The sequence below is a fragment of the Aquarana catesbeiana genome, linkage group LG04 (assembly GCF_042186555.1).
Source record: "Aquarana catesbeiana isolate 2022-GZ linkage group LG04, ASM4218655v1, whole genome shotgun sequence".
Lineage (NCBI taxonomy): Eukaryota > Metazoa > Chordata > Amphibia > Anura > Ranidae > Aquarana > Aquarana catesbeiana.
The window spans coordinates 154,827,030-154,844,265 of NC_133327.1; positions in this window are offsets into that span (position 1 = coordinate 154,827,030).

Below are 17,236 nucleotides of genomic sequence, written 5' to 3' on the forward strand. Positions count from 1 at the left end.
GGGAGGAAGTTGAATGCTGGATATCTCCTTGCGAATTGTGTCAATTTTCTTTTGAAATGGTTGGCAATCTGTTGAGTAAATTGGTGGGTGAGGGCAGTGGGGGGTAAAGTAAGGAATTAAGGGTAGAAAAGAGTTGATGAGGTTTGGATGAGAGGGTTTTGATGAGAGTGTTGTAGTAGGTTTGTTTAGCAGTGTGGAGGCAGGAGTCGTATTTGAGAAGGGCAGATTTGTAGAGGGTAAAGTCTTGCAGGGATTTAGATTTATGCCATGCTCGCTTATAAGCATGGCTGCGTCTCTTGAGACTTCTGGTGTCTTCTGTTTACCAGGGTTGTGGCAGATGGGACCTGGTTCTGCATGTAGAAAGAGGAGCATGTACGTCTAGGGAGGATGACAGCATGTTGTTGTAAATGGAAATGGTTAGGTCTGGGCAGGACAGACTTGCGATTTTGTCGTAAAGGCCATCAGTAGCAGAATGAAGAAGGGAAGGGTTGAGGTTGCAAAGGTTTCTGCGGGCAGTAGCTTGTGGGTTGGCAGCATTAGAGGTAGGAGAAAAGGAGAGTGTGAAACGGATAAGGTTGTGATCAGAGAGAGGAAAGGGGGTGTTAGGTTGCAGGGAGTGCAGTGATGGGAGAATACGAGGTTGAGAGTATTGCCGTTGGAGTGAGTAGTGGTTTGTGGCCATTGTGTTAGGTTAAAAGAGGAGGTTAGGTTAAGTAGTTGAGAAGTGGTTACAGTATTAACATTGATTGGAATGTTAAAGTCATCTAGGATGATGGCAGGTACTTCAGAGGAAAGAAAGTAGGGTAGCCATGCAGAGAAGTCAGAGAAGCGTGACACTGGTCCAGACAAGCTGGAGAGAAAAGACGAATGCAGTGCACTTCAAAAGAGCAGGGGAAAAGAGAAGGTGTGGGAAGATCCTGAAAGGTGCATTGTGGGGAGAGGAGAAGTCCGACGCCACCTCCTTTACGTCCACTGGGTCTGGTGGAGTGAGTCCAGAGGAGGCCACTGTGGGACAGGGCAGCTGGAGAGATAGTGTCGAATTCCTGGAACCAGGTTTCGGTAATAGAAAATAGATTAAGGGATTTGTAGAGGAAAAGGTTATTGACAGAAGCTAGTTTGTTGAAGACTGAGCGGGCATTCCAGAGGGAACATGAAAGAGGGGGTAAATTAATCACTTTGGTCGTATTATCTCTGGCTTCCCTACCAGGACGAAAATTTTGATGTCTACATTCAATAAGGAAATTGGGATTTAATTTGCTGTTTTGGTGGGGTCTTTTCCTTCTTTGGGTATGACTGAGATGTGAGCTTCAAGCAGACTTGAGGAGAGTGGGGTAGCTACAGAGAGGGAGTTGAATGCTTTTAGGAAGGGGGTTGATAAAATATCAGAGACAGTCCTGTAGTAAATGGTAGATAGGCTGTCTGGGCCGGGTCTTTTCCCCGGTTTTACATTTTTGATAGCCGCATCCAATTCATGTGTTGTGATTGGGTGATCTAGATCTTCTGAAGTGTTTAAGGTCAAAGGTCTGGGGCAGTGTTTTTCTAGGAAACTCTGAATGAGAGTAGACCTAGCGGTGGGGTTTAATGTCTGCATTTCTGAGGTGGACAGGTTGTACAAGTCTGTGTAAAAGTGTTCAAATTCTTGTGCTATATCTGGGTTGCTTTTTAGGGTATTGCCCGAAGGGGTCTGTAGTAGGTGTACTGTTGCTTTGTTTTTTTCAAACGTAGTGCTTGTGCTAGTAAGTGGCCATGCTTGTTGCTATGCTCGTAGACACATTCTTTCACAGAAACTTATTTTCTCTTCATTTTTAGTCCTAATTCATCAAGGAAGAGTTTGTGTGTCTCTATAAAGTTTTTGGTGGGTGTGTTGGACCAGGTTGCGTTTATGTGATCTCTCTAGTGTTTGTATTTTGGGAAGGAGGTTGCACATAAGTTTCTGTTTTTTGCGTTTCAGAGCGGAGGCAAGAGATTTGAGGCGTCCCCATATCACACATTTATTGTCTTCCCATTGAGTAAAAGACAATGTGTCTGGGGTATCGTCTTGGAAATAATTGGTGATGGTGGTGTGACGTTTAATGATCCTTTCCTTGTCAGTCAGCAGGTTTGAGTCAAATCTCCTGATTTTGAAGTGTGGTTATGTTCTGGGAAGGTTAAGCTGAGGGTGATAGGGTGGTGGTAGGAGTTGAACATTGGTTCTGTTGTTGTTTAGGATAGATAAGGTAGATCGGGTTGGCTGAGAAAGAGGTAGTCGAGGTGTGAGTACTTGTTGTGGGGGGCCGAGAAGTATGTGTAGTCTTTGTCGTGGGGTGCAAGGTTCTCCACGTGTCATGAAGGGCGAGTTCTTGGAGGGAGTCTGATTTGTCTTAGGGCACGATATGGGAAGTGGAAAGTACCTGTGGAGGTGTCAATGAGAGGGTCGAGAGGGACATTAAAGTCTCCTCCTAGAATGACAATGCCAAATTTGAAGGATGTTAGAAGGATGTTAGTAAGCGGGTAATTGATCTAAAGAATGGAACTTGAGAGGTGTTAGGGCTGTATATGTTGGCTAGGGTGATAGGTTTGCCCCATAGTGTACCTTTATGAAGATATAGCTTCCTTGCTCATCTGCCAGAGTGTCTGAAATTCGTAGATGAAAATTTTTTGACAGCAGAATGGATGTTCCCTTAGTTTTGGATGTGGGGGAGTTTGAGTGGTAAATGTGGGGAAAATGGGGGTTTTATAATTTGGTTATAGCTTTTGATTTAAAGTGGGTTTCCTGTAGGAATATGATGTCTGCCTTCATGCTAAGCATGGTAGCTAAAGTTTGCCATTCTTTTTTCAGGAGTGTTGAGGCCTTTTGCACTCAAGGATACTATCTTGAGCGATAGGGGTGTGGTTGAATTCATGGATTGGGTCATGTTGTGCGTATTGGAGAGTGGATTGAATAAGGGAATTTGGGGGTAGTAAATCTACACTGAGTAAATGGGGGTATTCTGAAGAGAGAGAGAGAGATGGACAGCAGTATGGGGGGGGTGGAGGGGAGAGGGGTTAATTGCAGTTGAGGTGGGAGGTGGTGAGGGAGTTGAGTGAATGAGAAGGAAGGGGCTGTACGGGAGGGAAGGCCAGGCAGAGGAGAGGTGAGTGGGTGAAGGTGGAAAGGGAGGTGGAAAGGTAGGGGCTGGAGAGTGTAAGTGGGGATTAAGTCCGGAAGGTGAAAAAAGACCGGCTAGTTCACCCTTGGGTGTATAGAAGTCTGGATTGGGTCAGCAAGAACTTCCAGAGTTCACTGGGTGGGAGGTTGGTAGATAGAGGTCGTGAGGTGGGTGGTTTCTCCGAGACCTATGAGGTCAAAGGTGATTATGTAGATGTGAATGGGGTTAAGATTGTGAGGAGAAGTTGAATAGTTGGTATCTTCTGGGTGTGGCGCAAATGTGAGATTAAGAGGGTGGAGACCAGGGTAGATATTGCTGGGAGTCTGAGTTTAGGGTAGCGAAATTCATGGATGAAGCTTTCAACTCTGGGTAGTTAGGAGATGAATAGGCTGAATAGGGGAGGGTATTCCATGTGGGGTAATTTATGCTTTTGAGTTATGAGATTAATCTTTGTTAGATTTGAGCAATATACAGATGTATCCCCATAGGTTTAAGAACATTCAGGTATGGTGGTATGAAGTAAGGTAGGATAGAGGTATCCATATTGGCTACTCGGCTTGGTTAGGTATATAAAACAATGCAAAGAACAAGTAGAAACGTTTTTAAACATTTTTAACATTCAAACTTAACGGCGTGTGGGAGGACTCTGGGGGGGGGGGGTGTATCAGATGGTATCTGAATTATCGTGCAGGATGCTGGATAATTTGCTACAGCCCAGATTGGACAATATTTTGAGATCAATATTGTTCTTGCGTTTTTAAGCATTTGATAGGACCTCCCGGAATCCCCACCTGCTAGGAATGCAATAGGCACACATCAATGGATCAAGGTACACAGTATATGTTTTCCCCTTCCTTTTAACAATAGCTCATGTCTTTGTGTCAAAATTGTCATGGTGAAAAAGGAAATAAAACTTATCAAAAATATAATATTCTTGCGGAGTGTTCGTAAAGGAGTATTGGATTTGGGGTATAAGGCAATGGGTAGGGAACAGGAGGTACGAGTGGTGAGATAAGTGTGTAATAAGTATTGAAGTCCGAATTTGTACTGATAAGGTGGACATTTTCTCAAGATGGCTTAAAAAGCGTTCTTCTCCCTGTGTGTCAGTAGATGTGGAGGTAGTCAACAGGGGTTACGGAGAAGTTCCATAGGCATTCCCGTTAGTGTCCAATGGATCCATAGAGACATGTGGTTGAAAGTGGTTAAGTGGTAGGAGATTTAGGGCAGTCCATGCAGATGACTTTAATGGGGTTGAGAGAATATGTCAGTTGTCCTATGGTTTAGACTCAGTTTCAATAAGGAAAGACACGTGTGGGTTAGATGTACCCAAGGTGAGGGTTTCAGCAGGAGTCCAGGGGAAGGGTCCGAGGCTGACAACAGAGGTCATGGGCTTAGCTTTTCCTGGAAGGCAATGCCAGGGTTGTCTTTGTATGTAGTATCAAGGTGTAGAAATGCTTACCTATGTCCAGTTTTGGGATTGACCAGGGAGAACCAATATTGGGCTAGGTGATGTGCTGATTAAAAGATTTGATAGAGGGAAGGTGTAAAATCCAGGTGTGAGGGGTGTCTAGTTATCTGAAGAGGTGAGATATACATGGCTATCTTGGGAAGCGGGATATGATCATGATACAAGTAGGATAATGAAGTGGCATATAGGGGGGACAGTCCTAGGAGGGAGACGATGAGGAAAGTTCAGTGGAAGGGGTTTTAAAGGATAACCAGTGAGAGTGGTGTACCGACCTTTAACCACAGGATGCAGCCTGCAATTAGAGGGTGTATTCTTTATTTTGCAGGCAAGCTTTTCGATGAGCTTGTGAGGCTGTTGGGCTGCCGTCCCTTGGAGTACCTTGAGCAGTTAGCGGAAGGTAGTGTAGTGTCATCATCATGTGTCGCGGTGACCCGCTTCACGGATATCTTCCATGGAGGTTGCGTGTCCTGGTGGCGGTAGACAGAAGTCACTATACCAGTCGAGTAGGTCTATTATCGGGATCTCTAAGATGTTGCAGAAGTGATCCAGGTCTTCAGGGACTCTGAGGTTCGCTGTGCGGCCCTGGCTAGTTGCCAAAAGGCAAAAAGGAAACTTCCAGTGGTAGGTAATGGGCTTAGAGCACAAGAGATCTAGGTGAGGTCTTAGCTCCTTTCTGCATTGTAGGGTGATATTTGATAGGTCCTGGAAGATTTTTACTTCTGCGTCGTGGAACATCAGGCGGTCTCTGTTGCGAGCTTTCCTAAGGATTTCTTCCTTTTGGGGGAAGCTAACCGGGCAGCAGACTACATCCCTTGGGGGGTCTGTGTCTCTTCCTTTGGGTCTTAGTGCTCTGTTCCAACCCTATTGGTGTACCTGGGGGTCTTTCTAATAGGTCATTGAATAGGGCAACAGTGGTGCTGGTGAGTTGGCTGGGTTCAATGGTTTCAGGCAGTCCTCCTACCCCTAGGCTGTGGCACCTGCCGTGGTTGTCCAGGTCTAGATGATGGTGGAGCTCACGCAGGTGGATGGAGTGAGACTCAGTGACTTGCTGCACTTAACAGAGTGACGCATCATGGCGGGCAGTCATTTTCTCTGCCTTCCCCATTCTGATACTGATGGTGCGGATGTCCTCTCGCAAGTCAGAGATGGCAGCCGAAAGGGTGTTTTTGATGTCTGCTGCAATCTCGTGTAAATCGTTGAGTCTGGGTGCTGACGATTCCCTTGTGCCTGCGGCAGCATTTTTTCGTTCTTTTGATCGAAGAGGGCTGGTGCTGGGAGAGTGGGATCTTCATGAGGTGGCCTGTGTGTCAGTCATGGCACCCCTCTGTTATTATTTGCGGAATACCTGCGGTATGTTGCCGCTCAGCTGGGTTCCTAGGTCACTGGGTGAGCAAGACCTGGTAGCAGAAGCTCTACAGTGTGTTCTCCCTGCCATTCTGTGGTAAACACCTCTGCTAATGAGCTTGCTGTGCCTTGTGGAGTCGGAGCTCTGAAGTTAAGCTGCCATCTCAGAGCAGGACCAGACCACGCCCCCATGGTTACTTTTAACTGCTGTCCCATTTATAGCAAACTTTTTGGGCTGCAAGGCTTTCTCTTAAAAAAAAAAATGAGCTTTTGTTTTAAGATGGTGGCATTTTAAGGTTTTCATTGCTGTGGGAAGTTTATTAGTTTTAACCATTTGACATACAGAAGGTTTCCCCCCTTCATGACCAGGGTATTTTTTTTTGCTGTTCAGCACTGTGCTACTTTAACTTAAAATACATTTATTTTTTTCCCCACACAAATAGAGCTTTATTTTTGTTGGGGTTTTATTTTTTACTATATAATTGAAAAAATACTGAACAGTTTGAATTTCTGTTTTAACATTTTGCAAACAAATAATCTTTCTTCATAAAGTTAGGCAAAAATGTAATCTGCTACATTTCCTTGGTAAAAATAACCCAAATCACTGTTTTTTTTTAGTTAGTCTGTGTGAAAGGTATAGTGTCTACAAACTATGGTATACTGTAAACTTTTTTTTTTAATTGATCAGTCCTGATATACTGACTGCCTACCTCATTTTTTTGAGACCCTAAAATTCCAGGACAGTACAATTATCCCCCAAATGACTCCTTTTGGAAAGTAAACCATCCAAGGTATTTAATAAGAGGCATGGCATATTTTTGAAGTTTAAATTTTTTTGTCACACTTTTTGGGAAAATTAGGAAATTAACCACTTCAATACCAGGCACTTAGACACCTTCCTGCCCAAGCCAATTTTCACCTTTCAGCGCTGTTGCAGTTTGAATGACAATTGCACGGTCGTGCTACACTGTACCCAAACAAATTTTTTTTATCATTTTGTTCCCACAAATAGAGCTTTCTTTTGGTGGTATTTGATCACCTCTGGGATTTTTATTTTTTGCACATCAAATAAGACTGAAAATTTTGAAAAAAAACTAATTTTTCTTTGTTTCTGTTAACATTTTTTGTAAATAAGTAAGTTTTCTCCTTCAATGATGGGCACTGATATGGCTGCACTGACGGGCACTGATAAGGCGGCTCTGATGGGCACCGATGAGGTGGCACCAATGAGGTAGCACTGACGGGCACTACTGATGGGCACTGATAGGTGGCACTGATGGGCACTGATAGGTGGCACTGGTATGCGGCACTTATGGGCACTCATAGGCGGCACTGATGGGCACTCATAGGCAGTACTGAAGGGCACTTGTAGGCGGCACTGGTGGGTACTTATGGGTGGCACTGATGTGTACTTATGGGTGGCACTGATGGGCATTGATACTGAAGGGTGGCATTGCTGGGCATCACTAATGTCTGTTAGTACATACTGGTGCCAATCAGTTTCCCTTTGTGGGCACTGATTGTCACAGATTGGGCATTCATTTGAACATGTGGATGGCCATGGGGTACATACCTGGCCATTCACATGTTGCCCCCTTCCCTGTGGTCCTAGTGGTGGCCCTGGTGGTCATTTGAGGGGGGGCAGCACTGATAAACAATCAGCACGGCCCCCCCATCAGGAGAGCCGCCGATCGGCTCTCCTCTACTCGCGTCTGTCAGACGCGAGTGAGGAAAAGCCGATCAATGGCTCTTCCTATTCACATTGTGATCATCCGTAATTGGACTGATCACCTCCGCCGGAGGCCCTTTACTGAGATTGGTGGAGCGGTGTGTCAGACGCGGGTGCGCGGCGGCTGTTATCCTGAAGGACGTCATATGAAGTCCAGTCAGGATAACTGAACCACCGCCCGGCCATCATTTTGCTATGGGCCGGGCAGGAAGTGGTTAAATAATATTTGTTTTTTTTACATACTGTCACTAATGCAATACAGTGTTCATCATATGATAGATGTGATGATGATTAGAGATACTGACTGGTGACAGTATGTAAAAAAAAAAAAAGTAAATATTTTGTTTAGGGCTGTGGAAATTAACGATTAATTCCTCGATTAATCGTTAATTTTTTTAAACGATCAAAATTTTTTTGATCGGTAGGCTGCCTGGCCTGGGGCCGCTTTGGGCCAAGCTGTGGCTGCAGCGCAGCGCTCCATTCCCTCCTCCTCCTCCACTATATGTCATACACAGTCTGCGGGCATCTCCCGCTGTGTGTCTCGGAGCTTAGTGTGAAAATGTTGGCCTCCTCCTAGATCAGCTCGTGTGATAGACGCAGTGTTCTGTCTATCACATGAGCTGATCTAGGAGGAGGGCGGGACTTTTTTCACAGCGTGGCCAAAGTTTTCACACTCAGCTCTGAGACACACAGCGGGAGATACCCGCAGACTGTGTAATCCAGGCACAGGCACTGACTACAGTGAGGCTGCGATTATGGGCACGGTGAGACTGCATTATGGGCACTGTGAGACTGCATTATGGGCACGGTGAGACTGCATTATGGGCACGGTGAGGCTGCCATTATAGGCACGGTGAGGCTGCGATTATGGGCACAGTGAGGCTGAGATTATGGGCACGGTGAGGCTGCGATTATGGGCGCGGCAAGGCTGCGATTATGGGCACGGCGAGGCTGCGATTATGGGCACGGCGAGGCTGCGATTATGGGCACGGCGAGGCTGCGATTATGGGCACGGTGAGGCTGCGATTATGGGCACAGTGAGACTGCATTATGGAAATGGTGAGGCTGAGATTATGAGCACGGTAAGTCAGATTATGGGCACGGTGAGACTGCATTATGGGCAAGGTAAGGCTGTGATTATGCGCATGGTAAGGCTGAAATTATGGGTACGGTGAGGCTGAGTTTATGATGTGTGACGTTCTAGCCATGCCCCGCTATGTCCGTCTTCAGCTGTTGCCATAACAACAGTGCTAAATCAGCTAAAAGTAGTTGGATCTGTATGTGCATTATAATTAATCGAAATTAGTCGATTAATCGATTTAAAAAAAATCGATTAATCGAACATGAACATTTTAATCAGTAACAGCCCTAATATTATTTATTTATTTAATTTTTTTACATTTTACTTTTTTTTGTTTATAATTAGTTTTTTACATACTCTCATCAGAGTAGTTCAGTGTTACCATAGGTAATCAGGGATTTCTTTTTACACTGTGATTGCTTATTTCAGTGATGATCACTGTAGCAGCAATTGTTTGAACTGTCATGAATAACTTTCATTCAGTACTCATTGTTTACCATTGTGATGCTGTGAGTGGCTGTTGTCGGCAAGTCAGGGATCTGGTCAGCAAGTGGTTAATGTTAATAGGTCCTTTATTAAACACTTGCCACCCAGCCACTGCGTACAGTATAAATGGCCGGGTGGGCGCTTCCTCCCCTTGTGTGGATATTTCTGAATGTTCCTCAGAAGGAGCAGGATGGCGTGGCTGCGTGCCCACGCACCCACGCAATCCCGATTTGCTGCAGGAGGGCACTGCGATTTGCCCTCCTGATCCCGGTTTGAAAACAGCCTGGGGGGTTTCATTAGACACGGAATCGTGCAGCTGCCTGCCCTCACAGTGGCCTGATCCTGATGTGCCTGTGCCCCCCAGAGACAGGGCAGCACCGCATAACAGAAGGGCTCTACGATTGGCCCTCCTGATCACATGACAGGTGTGTTCAAGCACAGCCATCATGTAATGTAAATAGAGAGCCGTTGTAATGGCTATCATCTCTTCTCCTCACACAGAGCTTGTCAATGAGGAGAGGAAGAGACGATCTGTGCTGCAGCCTGGGGATCAGTGAGTTTTTAGCTGTTTGTCTGCTTTTTACACACTGATCACCCAGCTAGTGTCCCCAAACACAATGAAAAACACCAGTCATACATCTGTGCCAGTGAAAATCTGTCCCAGTGAACATCTGTGACAACTGTCCGTGATCATCTGGCACATCTGTCTGTGATCTAGTACATCTGTCTGTAATCTAGTACATCTGTCCGTGATAATCTGACACATCTACCCACCAATGCCGCCATCATCTGCCGCACATCTGCCCGCCATCATCTGCTACATCTGGCACTTATCTGCCCACCATCATCTAGCGCACATCTACCCGTCATCATCTGCCACATCTGGCGCACATTTGCCCACCATCTGCCACATCTGGGGCACAACTTTCCGCAATAATCTGCCACATCTGTCCACAATAATCTGCCACATCTGCCGCACATCTGTTCGTAATAATCTGCCACACATCTGTCCGTAAAAATCTGCCATAACTGTCCATGATCATCTGCCACATCCCAGTGATCCACATCTGCCACATCTGTCTGTGAACATCTGCCACATCCAAGTGATCAACATTTGTAACACCTCTGCCATATCTGTCTGTGATTTGTGCATATCTGTCCACATGGCTAAAATATTATACAACAGCGAGGAGGCTCTCCAGAAACTTCAGAGTATGTTGGACGAGAGTAGCGGAGAACTCTCCCTGTCAGACTCAGATAGCGACTATGAGCCAGTAGAAAGCAGCGGCTCTGAAATTGAAACTGTGGACAGAATCCTAACAAAGAGACCCAGGAGATATGAGCAGGTGCAGGCATCCACCCGCAGCAGTGCAATATATCCTGAGGCATCCACCAGCAGCGCAGAGCTCCAGGATAATAGACAAGCATCCACCAGCAGCAGCGCAATATATCCTGAGGCATCCAACAGCATCGCAGCACTCCAGGATAGGCAGGCACCCACCAGCAGTTCTGCAAGTCCTTGTGCAGTGGCAAGCACAAGCAGGGTAACAATCCTAGAGGATAGGCCAGATGCTAGCAACAGGGCATCCCATCCACAACGAGGCAGGGCCCATACTAGCCTCCCAGACCTTCTACTGTATCCAACATGGCTGCCTAATACTTCAGTAGAACCTATAATTCCCCTTTTTACAGCCAAGCTAGGCCCTCAAATACAATTGGAAAATGTAACCCCAATTTATTATTTCCGTTTGGTTTTTACTGATGATCTCCTAAATTACATTGTGGAGCAGTATAATCTGTATGCCAGCCAACATATAGCAAATAATCCAGATTCTTCCTATGCCCACCCTTTTGTTTGGAAACCCCTCACCGTGGAAGAATTTAAAATTTTCCTTGGCCTAACCCTCAACATGGTACTGACAAAAAAAATGAACTCCATGCCTATTGGTCTACCTAACCTATTCACCACATGCCAGTCTACTCGTCACTGATGCCCAGAACCCGTTACGAGATGATAATGAGGTTTTTACATTTCTTATAATATTTTTATTGTTATGAAAGTGCAATGCAGCAACAAGTTTCATACAAAAAGACCAACATAGGAAGTCAACAACATCATACAACAGGATACAGTCTGAGCTTATATACGGGAGAAAGATTGGAAGAGGGGGGAGGAAACGAAGTTGGACAGATGGGAGGATTGTAAGCCCAGAAACAGAGTTATGCCTTATTTTAATCGAAGTAAACAGATGTTTTAGAACTTACAATCAGAATTTTGCCCCCCGATAATCGATGATCAATCACCTGAACCTGTATAGTAATCGTAGCCTTGAGGAGATCACTAGAGAGGACTCAGAATTACGGGCTTCCCTGGCCCCCAAGCTGAATTTCCAAGATGAGATCCCAGTAATGAATGGACTAGGAAGCTTACACCAAATATTATCACTCATTCCTAGGTATGCAAACTTATTCCTGTAATACTCGCCAGTATAACCTATGTGGACCTTGTGAGTATTTCTACATTGAAAAAGAAAAAAATTTGTGTTGTGGAGCATGCTAGGACGAAAAACAGAACCAGGTAACCAAAGAAGGTCTATCACAAGAGGAAGAGAGGGAAACACAGTAGTCAAGGAGAGGATAGTAAAGAGGGGAAAAAGAGAGATACAGGACAGCGCAGACACCGAGGTGGAGGAAGAATGCCTGGTCTGTTACGATTAGGACAGGACATAGTCAGTCCAGGGTGCCCAGATCGTGTCAACTCTCTTAACATTGTCTTGGATAATACCTATCGCTTTTTCTTGGGTCAACATCCAAGATATTTTCCTCTTCGCTGCCAGGAAGGACACCGTAGGTTACTTCCAGGCGCATGCGATAGTAATCTTCGCACCCAATAGAATAAAATAGATCAGTTTTTGAGTGCTCACAGGTATCTTTTCAAGTTCTTCGTTCAGTAAGGCAATGAGCAGTGATTTGGGAACAGCTACGCCTGTGACCTTCGGCAGCAAGTAAAAATTTCTATTCCAGTAACCCCGTAATCAGGGACAATGCCAAATATGGAGTAGATCTCCCCAATGGCCACAACCCCTAAAACACAGGGGAGAAGCCCCCGGGAAGAACTGGGCTAAGCGAGAGGGGACCAAATACTAGCGGGTCAGGAGTTTGACACTAGCCTCCGCTAGAGAAACATTAACAATACCTTTAAAAGAACGGGCAAAGTGTTGATGCCAGGTTTCCGTGTCCCAATCTAAAGTCAAGTCTTGTTCCCATGCTAAAGCATAAGAAGGCTTACCTGAGGTCTCTGCCAAAGAAGTGTAAATCAAAGATATGCCCCCCTTCTGATCTTTGATTTCGGAGCACCATTTTTCATAGGGTGTGATTCTCTGAACCTCTGGGCCAGCTTTCCAAATAGAGAGCAGGTAATTATGTATTTGCATCAGTCTGAGATTTCAGATTTGGGCATCTCCAGTTTTTGTATGCAATAGTTCAGAGTAAGAGGGCCCATAGCGGAAAAAAAATGCCCTATTCTAAATAGGCCTCTATTTAACCACCATTGGAATGCTCTAATGTCCAAGCCTGGGGGGAAGTGATGATTATTAAAGAGGTGCCTTAAAGGGTGGAGTTCAGAGGTAAGTGTTGGATTGGTAAGGATTACATCACACAAGGCTATAAAGTGAGAAAGAGTGGGAGCTAAGATCAGCGGTCTGTTTTTCCTAGGGCACCAAATAAGGTAGTCTATGGTGTGTTTGGGAATGGATTGCCGCTCCAAATTTACCCAGTCTGGTTTAACCCCTCTTGAGTAGATTATGGAGAACTGAGCCAGTTGAGCTGCCTGATAATATTTCCACAGGTCTGGGAGACCCAGGCCCCCTGGGGTTCGCAGCCTATGGAGAACACTCTTAGGGCATCTATAACCCTTGGAGCCCCAGATAAATTTAATAACATTGGATTGGATTTTATTCAGTTGAGATTTTTGGATTGGGATAGGAAGAGATCTAAACAAGTACAATAAGCGGGGTAGACGGGTCATTTTTACCGAGGCTACTCTGCCCAGCCAGGGTAGATCACACTTTGCCTACGCATCCATATCGGTGTTCAATTTTCTATACATCGCAAGGAAGTTTGCGGTATATAATTGTCCCACATTAGCTGTCAAGTTGACCCCTAAATACGGAAGGGAGGAAGAGCTCCAATTAAAAGGAAAATACTTCTTAAGTCTCTCAGTAAGAGACAGTGGAACCGTGATGTTAAGTGTCATGGGTTTTGAGAGGTTCACCTGTAAGCCTGATACCTTCCCAAAGTTTTGTAGTAGAGTTAAGTCGTTTGGTGTAGAAATTAAGGGTGATGTGATAAAGAATAGTAAATCGTCCGCAAATAAAGCACACTTATGAGACTCCGGGCTGCACTGAACCCCACGGATTGGTTCCTGATAGCTATTGCCAATGTCTCGATAGCTATAGCAAATATCAAAGGGGACAGGGGGCATCCCTGTCTAGTACCATTTGATATAGGAAACCGCTCTGAGTACTCACATTTGCACTGGTATTATAGTAGAGAGCTCTGAGGATCTCTAGGAAATGGGGGCCAAAACCCCATCTGGCTAGGACCTCGAAAAGAAAAGGCCATTCTATTGTATCAAATGCCTTCTGCAGGTCGATAGACAAGAGATACCCCTCCTGAGGGGGACCCCATCCCATCCTGAGTGTAGTAGGGAAATAATGTCAACAGCTCTCCGTATTGGATCGGGTCCCTGTCTCCCCGGAATAAAACCCACTTGATCTTTGTGTACATATCGGTCTATAAACGCGGGCAGTCTATTTGCTAAAATTTTTGTTAGAATTTTAAGATCATTATTGATCAGCGAGATTGGTCTATAGTTATGAACCTCAGATGAATCCTTGCCCGGTTTTGGGATGACCGATATGTATGCAGAGGTAGCGTCACCAATAATACGGGCGCCTTTCCGGGGAGAGAGTTGAAAAGTCTTGTCAGATATGGAGAGAGTGTTGGAGCAAACGTCTTATAATAGCAAACGGAGAACCCGTCAGGTCCTGGGGCAGAACCACTTTTGAGATTTTTAATTACAGTCAACACTTCCGACTCCGAGATAGGTTCCTCCGGGTCAGAGAGGTGAGCCGAAGCAAGTTTGGGAAGGGGGATCCCGTCAAGAAAGTCCTTAAGGTCTCTGGAGGGGGTAAGAGCATCAGCCTGATATAATTTAGAATAGAATTGGAATGTGGCCATTATCTTATCTGGGTTTTGGGTGAGGGCTCCTGTGGGGGCACGGATTTTGGAAAATGAAAAGGATCATGGTTTAGGAGTCAGTCTGTTGGCCAGTCTAGGGCCTGTTTTGTCTTTCATCAAGTAATGCCGGGCATTAGTCCATCGCAGGCCTTTTTCAACATGAGTGGCGAGCGCTATATTGAGAGAAAGTCTTGCTGCTTCTAATTGAGCGGAGGAAGAGTCCGTTGGGTTGCGTTCATGGTTTTTGGCTATTAGAAGGAATTCTTTTTCAAGGTTGTCAATTTCGGCCCTTTTGTCCCATTTGCGCTGAGAGGCAGTCTGTATGAGTGTGTATAATATTTTGTGGCAGGGTTTGCTTCCCTCCATATGTCTACCAATCCATGGGATTTGAGTAGTTTATCAACTCGCTATACGAGTGCTGTATTTCGGAGGACAGCGTAGCCTAGCTCGACCATTATCCGATTTATCAAGGGTCTGATCCAGGGCCACATTCGAGTCACCCCCCATAATCACTGTACCAGAGAAATGTGGGGAGTCTCCAGCATGGAGGAGAAAAATTCTGCCTGACCTCGATTTGGGGCATAATATGAAATAAGCGTAAAAGTGGAGCCATGGACGTTACCCGTTAGTAATAGGAATCTACCATTATGGTCGGATATCTCTTTGGAGAGAGAGAAGGGGGTATGTTTACAAAAAAAGTTACGGACCCCCTTGACTTTCTCCTCCGCATTAGAAAGGAAAATTTATGGTGGATATAGGAGTTTATAAGTTTTGGGAAAATGTGTTTCCTGTAAAAGAAGCACATCTATGTGCTGGGAGTGGTATGTTTGGAATAGTTTGCGCCTTTTCATCTGGGAATTTAAGCCTTGTACATTGTGGGAGGCCACTCTAATGGGAAGTTTGGAGGTTCCTTCAGACATCTTGGATCAGAAGGGGAATGCAGCTTAACCTGTGACAGAGACCTACCTCCTCAGACGAATTCTGACCCAGCGATAAGATAAAGGAGACGATTTGGGACACGGGAACGTGGACATCAGCTTCTGGTTGATTTTCTCGGAGTCTGGAGAGAAGAAGAAGAGGATATGAGAGTAGAAGGGTGAAAGAGAGCAAGAAGAGATAGGGTAGAGGATCACGCGGCATCCACCCTTTGGGTACCGCAAATCCTACCGGGGTCCCACATTGGCATGAAATCTTGAAAAAGCCCTCCAACTTGGAGGGCAGGGATCTGCCTCGACCCTAAGGAAAATCCTCAACATCGAGGCAGAAGGAGACACATGTAGTCCACTCCGGCCTAGACCTAACCTAGTAGAAAGGGCTAATATTACCGCAACCTCACATAGGGGAGTAGTTAGATGGGTCTCATGGTGGGGGTCAGGAAAATAATCAGTAAAACCGGAACAACAAGTAAATGTGTTAGAGGAGAAAACTTTTTAAGGGAGCCTGGGAGACAAAAAGAGCAGCCCTGGCCCTTCCCACAAACAGATAATTCTATTAACTGAATAGAAAAACAATACTGGGTGGATGTGCAGGGGTTAACAATCAAACATGTATAACTGACATTGTGCACATGAACTCAAGTACACACATGCACACACAGAAGTTTGCCCGCACACCCGCCCATAAACATGGCCCTAATATCATATCCGAAGGGATAGCAAATTAGCAGAGCTAAAACAGGACAAAAAAAAAATCAAAAAATGTTCGTCAGCGATGAGGGGATACTTGCATCAGTATCAAACCAGGTGAAATGAGACCTGGAAAATAGAAAAAAGAGTCACCAGTCAAGGCAGATGAGGTATCAAGGAGGTTGGGCATCCTTGGATCGCTTGGTATGTTGCCTCTGCCATAGAGGTGCGATGGGGCTTGTTGGAGGAGGTTGCTTAGACGATCCCGGGGTCTTGTATGAAGAGGCAGAATCAGGCGTTACTGAGGGAGCTTGAGAAATGAGTCCCAATTGCAATAGAAGCCGTTCACCTTCCTGGATGGTAGCGAAGCCATGCAATTTGTTCTGATAAGAAAAGGTTAACTGAAAGGGGAAGGCCCACCGATATTTAATAGAATTCCGGGAAAGAACAAGCAGCAGCAGTTTAGGAGATCTTCTCCTCTGAATAGTGTAAGGGAATAGATCAGCGAATACCTGAACAGGATGTCCCTGGATAGTGAAATGTTCTGTTTCCCTCAACCTCCACATAACTTCCTCCTTCACATTGTAGAAATGCGGCTTCACAATAATATCCCGTGGAGGACCTTCCGAACGGGGTGGTTGTAGATCTCGATCCAGTTCCAGGTGGTGTTCCAGAATGCCCGGAATAAGTTCTTTGATAAGGGCGCGAATCGCCTCGTGGGTGTCCTTAATAGATTCTGGAAGGTCTCTGACTCTAAAATTATATCGTCTGGTCCTATTTTCCAGGTCGTCAATTTTTTCATGCGCTGATTCTAGTTGGTCTTGTAAATCTTGTATGCGCAATGTGTTTTGATTAGCTCTTGCTAGAGTGTAATAAATAAAATAATGTGTTGCGCTAATATTAACCTTCCAGTCAATCTAAAAACCAGTGCACAGTTGGTGAATAAATCAATTCCTCTAAGTGACAATAAAATTATAAATATAAATAAATATAAACGTGGTCAGGTCAGAAACACTATAGTCACTGAGTTATAGTATTATACTCCCCAGAGTGAATGAACCACAGGTTGCCACCTGTAGTATTGAATAAATATGATTGTTATGTATATCGTCCAATAATATTTTTACAAAAATT